The 6,958-nt window shown below is 45.8% G+C and overlaps 1 long non-coding RNA gene across 1 annotated transcript; it reads left to right on the top strand.

Annotated features, from left to right (window-relative positions):
- Positions 1-5,071: 5,071 nt before the first annotated feature.
- Positions 5,072-6,558, top strand: LOC140603384 (uncharacterized). Its single transcript, XR_012006360.1, has 2 exons — positions 5,072-5,400; positions 6,318-6,558. It is a non-coding gene; the product is annotated as an uncharacterized lncRNA (long non-coding RNA).
- The last annotated feature ends 400 nt before the right edge of the window (positions 6,559-6,958 follow it).

The raw sequence follows: 6,958 nt of genomic DNA, 5'->3' as shown, positions 1-6,958 counted from the left end.
GATATACAGATGTCATCCTTTTGGTATAAACAGAATTGTTATCTGCTGACATCAGTAAGATGTTAGAGAATGGATGCTGACACTCAGTTTCTGCTTAAGAACATACTTAAGGGGATCCCTGGGTGGCTCAGCGGTTTTGCACCTGCCTTTGGCCCAGGGCGTGATCCTGGAGTCCTGGGATCGAGTCCCACGTCAGGCTCCCAGCATGGAGCCTGCTTCTCCCTCTGCCTCTCTCTCTCTCTCTCTCTCTCTCTCTCTGTCTCTGTCTATCATAAATAAATAAAAATAAATCTTAAAAAAAAAAAGAACATACTTAAATGTAGATGGAGAACTACTGGTAATAAATACTGGGCTTCCCCTCTACCATCCTTTCTTTATATAAACCCTTAAAATATTTATATTTGTGTATATTTAGACATTTTAATAGGAAGATACATGTGGTCTATGTTTTAGACTAAGGGCTCTCTGAATTCTGTGTATTTTCAAACATTTTTTAAAATCCCAACAAATTCTAGATTCGCAAGTAGATGACTTGGGTTCTAGCTTTTTCTCTCTTGCTATATGATGATCATGATATTGGGCAAGTCATTTAGCTTCATTGAGTCTCAGTTCCTTAATCAGTAAAAACAGTATGGGGCTGATGATGCTTGAGATAAAGGTTAGTGAATATTCCAGAAGCAGAAATTCTGGGAGGCTCTGTGAAACTTGTATATACAAATGAACACACAGGGAATATTTATAAAGAATGTAGATAAATACATGGAACATTCAGATATCAGGCTATACTGGATCTCATCAGACAAAATATTCTATCAGCAAGTTGGCTTAGGTTGCAAGCTATAATTATCTTTATAAACAGCAAATTAGATGCCCCGAAACCACTTCTTTTAATTGAAATAACAGAGAAATAGCAAATTTTGTAAAAGGGCAGGGGTATGAGTTATTTCTGCAGTCAGATCTAGAGGTAGCTAACATTATATTTTCATGTATTCTTTGGAATGCCGTACAGAATTTGGAGCACATATTCAGTAAGCACTTATTGAACACTTACCGTGTGCTGTTGTCCTAGGCACTAGAGATAAGAGAGCAGACATAAGAAGCTGGACAATGTCCCTGTCCTCATAGAGAAAATAGTCTAATGGGAGGTACAGAAAAGGAAAGAGAGTCACAATGCAGTGTGAGCAATGCTTCTGGAGAGGAGATACAGAGAGCCTAGTGCAGCTGTGGAGGTTAGCATGTCAAGGAAGGCATAACAGAACATAACAGCATACCAAAGCTGGATGACTTATGCAAAAGAGATGCATTTTCTCAAAGTTCTGGAAGCACAGATAAAGGTGCTGGCCAATTAGCTTCCTGGTGAGAGCCTTCTCCCTGGATTGTGGAAGGCTATCTTCTCACTGTGTCCTCATATGGTAGAGAGAGAGAGAGAGAGAGAGAGAGAGAGAGAGAAAGCTCTCTGGTGAATCTTCTTATAAGGGCACTAATCCCAATATGGGGGCCCCATCCTCAAATCTCATTGAACCGGTCTTCTTTCAGAAGCCCTATCTCAAAAGACCACCACATTGCAGCTTAGGGCTTCAACATAGGCCTTTTGAGGGGATGCAATTCAGTCCATAGCAGAGGTTTCCTGGCAAATGTGAAATCTAAGCTCAGGTCTCCTGAAGGAGTTTTCTGGGGGAGGGTAGATTGGCTTAACGAGAGATGGAGGCAAGACTGGAGAAATGTTCCAGATTACTTACTATTTTCCTACTTCCTGGTTTTTAAGCAGAATTTTCTTACCACGTGGAGGCTCCCATTCCAGCCCCCCGTCCCTGACTGATGACCTTGTACCTATGTCTCTGCACCCTAATCACAGGCAAAGTTAATCTCCTCGTCCTCTGCACTCTCAAAGCAGATGTTGGTGCCTCTCTGGAGAGCTCATTTGTGTCCATCCTATTTCATATTTATATATGTATATATACTCCTATAAGGAAATAGAGCTGTACATATGTAAATATGAGATAAGATGGACCCAAGTAAGCAAAGACAAGGTCTTATTTTTTTGTGCCTCCCCAGAAAGTGTCTAGCACTGTGCCCCCAAACACCGATCTTGAGCTCAGCCATTTACCATCGTGTGACTCATATAAAATGGGGTCCATTCAATAACATTTGTTCTACAAATATTTATAGAGCTTCTCCCGTCTGCCAGGCACTAAGCTGGCATGAGGGACGAAGTAGAGTTTCCATTCTAGAGGATGAATAATCAGGCAAAAACACAACTGCATTCCCATTTATGCAAATGTGACATGTGATGTGAGAGGGAACAACGGGGGGGACCCACTTAATAGGGTGGCCAGGAAGGCCCCTCCAATGAGGTGGTTTCTAACTTGAGACTGAAGACAAAGGGAAGCCAACCACATGAAGGTTGGATGGAGTGTTCTGAACAGCAGGAGTGGTGAATATGGAGCCTGAGTGAAGGAAAGAGCTGAAGGAAAGCTAACATGGCTCAAAGGCAGGGAGCAGGAGGGAGCGTAGAGGGGTGTATTTGGAGACATGTCTGTCTTATAAATAGCTGAATCCTTGTTGTCTGTGTCAGGCATATAATAGGTGCTTACTAAGTACCTGCTGAATAAATGAATGAATGAATGAATAATTGGAAGATTGGAACCAGTCCTGGTTTTTAACCAAGAGCTGTACCTTTCCTTCTCTTCTTACCTGTGTCCAAAGGACTGTGGTGCACAGACCCATTCTACTGGTCTGGGCAATGTGGAAAACACTCCTCAAAGGAGTTTTGTTGGCTCTCGCTACTCTGCTCCACCCCAGTGCTGTGCTGGGTGCTTGCTTCCCCTGGACAGGGATGCCCTTACCACCGTAAGTGCCAGTCTGGGCTGTCTCTCTTGCCCAGAAACAAGACCAATGAACTGGCGTCTCCAGGGATCCAAACTGCCATGTTCCATGGGTAGCAATTCAGCACTCTTCTGCCTCTTACTGTCTGGTAACCACTTCTCTGAGATGCGAAGTGGAGACCAGTGTGAGCAACAGAACCCCTGGTCTTCAGTCAGAACTGCATCTGTTTCCGGGTGACTAAGCCTTTGTCACTGGTCCAAGCTTGTCTGCTGATCCCCTTCCCAGTTAGGGTGAGAGCTCTCCCAGGAGGCTTCTCAGTCCCTGTGCAAATGTCCTGCTGGCAGCCCAGCCCCACTGGCTCATTAAGTATGTTTAGATATATGGGAATCCCAGAGGTGGACATGGCTTAGCCTCAGGCTGCGATACTTGGTAGGTCTGGGGCTAACTTCTGTTCTCCTCCTTCTCCCTCCTCAAAAGCCTTAATTGTCTCTTCCATCTCTGAGGAAAAGTCTGGTAAAGGCATTTGAGATATGGCTTATTGATGCAGCGTAATGTTTTACATCTGCTAGAGACCGAGCTGAAATTCGAGAGGGTGCTCTACCTCTATATAGGTATAACATGGGCACCTATCTCTCTGTCTCATCCTTGCTTAAAGCTGTTCTTTCATGGTATTGTGCTTGGTCCTACCAGGGTAGGCCAAACTGAGGTGAACAGCAGCTGCCGTGCTCAGAATGAAAGGCAGAGTCACTCTCAAGCTAAAAGGATGTTGGGTTGTCAATCATAAGACTTGGGCTTTCGAACCAGGCACACCTGGTGTGGCATCCTATTTGCCGCCTACCAGGTTTATGAACACCCATCACATTGTCTCCCTGTGCCTTACTTCCCTCATCTGTGAAATGGGTCCAGTAAGAGTTAAGAGCGCTGGCTTCAGAGTCTGTCTCCATCACTTACTCTCTATGTGAAGTTTAGCAAGTTATCTTATCTCTCTGGGCCTCAGCTTCCTAACAATCAGTATCCCTGCCTCACTGGGTTGTTTTAAATGTCCAGGTGCAAGAAGCACTCAGAACAGTGCCTGGCACACAGTAGCCCTGCATGACTCTGCCGTTATTGTGGACATTATTACTGTTAGCACCTACCGCGTAGGTTGTGTGAGGATGAATGAGATAGAAAGCATGTAAAGAGCTTGCCTGGCACGGAATGAATTTCAGCCAGTGGTTTTATTAGGGTAACAACAACACGGTGCTCTTAGCATGCGAGGCGCCTGCCCTCAACTCTCTGTGAACTTCTTGAGGTGAAGTTTACAAGTTTAGGAGAGGGAGGGCTCTCAAACTTGTTTTTCACATCCACGCACTCACTCCAATAACCCAGTTTTCTCCAGCATCTTCTGTGAGGAATGTCAAAAGCTTTCATGCGTGTAGGAGCTGCCCTTAATCACTGATAAGGGGAATAAGGAGAGGGCTACAGCCGCACGGTATTAGAGCATGGTGGGTTTACGGTGTCACGTTAGGGGTGTTCTGATTTCTCTGCTCTATAAAACACCCCATATAAACTATAAAATAAAATATTTACATTTTTACATACCTAGAAGTACGGGGTGGGTAGACTGAAGTGACTTGGTAGGTTTCCAAGTCCATGAGGCTTGGGGGATTCTGGTTTTGCTTCACCTGATGCAAACCGATACTCCATGGATTCTATGGAAAGCACATTTTTCTGCTTAAGTTATTCTTAGTAGGGGGGGCTGAGACCATATCGGCTGTGGAAGAGCCCAGAGAGAGGCTGCTGTGGCACTCTGGATGAACAGTCAGTCAAGTTTTCGATAACTGGAGCAGGGGAAACATTTATATACGTATAAAATTCATTTTTCTGTTTATATGCAAAGGAATTTTAAAGACATGCAATCTAAAAATTTCTACGTGCAGCTGGTTAGTTTTCTGAGCCACCACGAAGACAGAGCTAACATCCTGCCAAAGTTTAACCATAAACTGATAGCTGTAGCTTGGAGCGCTGGGGGGGCGGGGGACCCGACTTAATAAGACGACAGATAAGTCAAACACCCACAAATGGTAATTTATGGCTGCAAAGGGCAGTGTTTTAAAATCACCCTGGTGAATTATATGTTTCTGAAAAAGTAACTGTGTATCTGAAAAATTATGTTCTTTGGTAATACTTTAGACAATATTTTTTTGGCTGCGTTGCCTTGCTAAGGTTATAAATAACACGGTCCTTTCTACTTTTATTTTCCTAGATTAGCTAGTTGCCACCAGCTCCGGTTTCCTGGCTGTAATTGAACTGCATTCTGTTCGGCTGCAAATGCTCTGTCATTCCTCCTCACTGTCACCTCAAGGAGCCGTGTCGGGCATGGGTCTCAGCCGCCCCTGTGGGAGCTGAATGCCTTGAGGATCCTTTCTTCTGATCTAGCTCCCCTTTACTCTTCCACTTCCACTCCAGAGGCCACCACGTTGCAAAGAAAGCAGAGAGGTTTCTTGCTCATTCATTCACTCGGTTATCCGCTGGTCCCTGAAGATGTCCTGCCTGCAGAGCCTGATGCTAGGGGAGAGGCTCTTTCAGCTGTAGGTGCGTCCAAAGGCAGCTGCCAGTGGAGGGGGGGGGAGGGGCTTGCACTGCCTTCCCAAGCTGTGCATGGAGGGGGAGCAGGATTCACCACCCCCAAAATATTCCCCTTTGGCATGTGGATTATTTTGAGCTGAAGACAACCAAGGCCCAGCAGACTCGGGAGGAGCTGCTTAACCTTCTTCCCCTATAATGCCTGGCACATAGTAAGCGCTGCATGACTATTTGCTATTATTGTTGATATTATTACTGTTACTGCCCACCTCATAGGGCATGTGAGAATGAATGAGATAAAAAGCATGTAAAGGGCAGAGCTGCCTTGAAGGAATTTAGATCCAGGGCCTGGCACCAGGAGAGAGCTAATGCCAAAGTAATTTTTTATCTTAAAGAGTTATCTGCATGGCATGGCAAACACTTGTCTACCAAACATTTGTTCTTCTCATCTCGCTGTGGATTATCTTCCTCCCCTTTGGAGCCTCAAGCCCCCAGCCCCTTCTCCTTAGCTCAGGATGGCGTATGAGCCTCAATTGCCTGTCTTCAGGTCTCATGTCTTTGGGGCTCCTGCATGTATGAAATTTGTTTTTCTCCTGTTAATCTGTCTTATGTCAGTTTAATTACCAGACCAGTCAAAGAAACTAGAAGGGAAAAAGAGAAAAGGTCTCCTCCCCTACAGCATCCACCTGGAAGAAAGGGCACCTTTGTCTCATGTAGACAGAGGAGCTTCATCAGCTACAGAAGGGCCTTGTTAGGAACACTGAGAGCCCACGGGAGAGACTTTGTCTCAAGGTCTCGCTGCCATTTAGCCATCAAACACCATGGCAGTGGGAGCTAGGGCCTGGGGAGGTTTCTGCATTTTGTCACCTTAGTTTGGCTAAGCTGGGGCTCTTCAGAAGGATGATAGCTGATTGTATATTTTCCAGAGCTGACTGCAGGAATATCTTATCCTGTGTGTTCTTCTAAAATGTGAACTTGCGGCAGCCTGGTGGCTCAGAGGTTTAGCTTGCCTTCGGCCCAGGGTGTGATCCTGGAGACCCGGGATGGAGTCCCACGTCGGGCTCCCTGCATGGAGCCTGCTTCTCCCTCTGCCTGTGTCTCTGCTCCTCTCTCTCTCTCTCTCTGTGTGTCTCTCATGAATAAATAAATAAAATCTTTAAAAAAAAATGTGAACTTGCTGCTCCTCCTCAGAAGGTGGAGTCCCTTTTTCTACCCCCTTGGGTCCCGTTAGTGCTTTGACCAGTAAGAAGTGGTGGAAATGACACCAGCATTTCAGCAGCCCTTCCACATCCTGGTAGCCTCCCCTTTCAGCCTCTCAGAGGCTGGCTGCAGTGGAGACTGTGAAACTCCCCTGTGACCACCAGGTTGTGAGAAACCCATGGGAGGAGGCGGGGGAGGAAGGAGCCGTGTCAGAGAGGCAGCCCTGGCGAGTCCTCAGGTGACCCTAGTCCCAGCTGTCCTCCAGCTGTAGCCACACAAAAGCCCCCAAACTGGACGTTCCTGGCTGTGGCCAGTCAACCCACAGAATCGTGAGAGAGAAGACACTGCTATTTTAAACCTAAGTTTT

Source organism: Canis lupus, chromosome 14, assembly GCF_048164855.1.
Source record: "Canis lupus baileyi chromosome 14, mCanLup2.hap1, whole genome shotgun sequence".
NCBI classification, from domain to species: Eukaryota; Metazoa; Chordata; class Mammalia; order Carnivora; family Canidae; genus Canis; species Canis lupus.
This window is presented reverse-complemented; position numbering and strand designations above follow the sequence as displayed.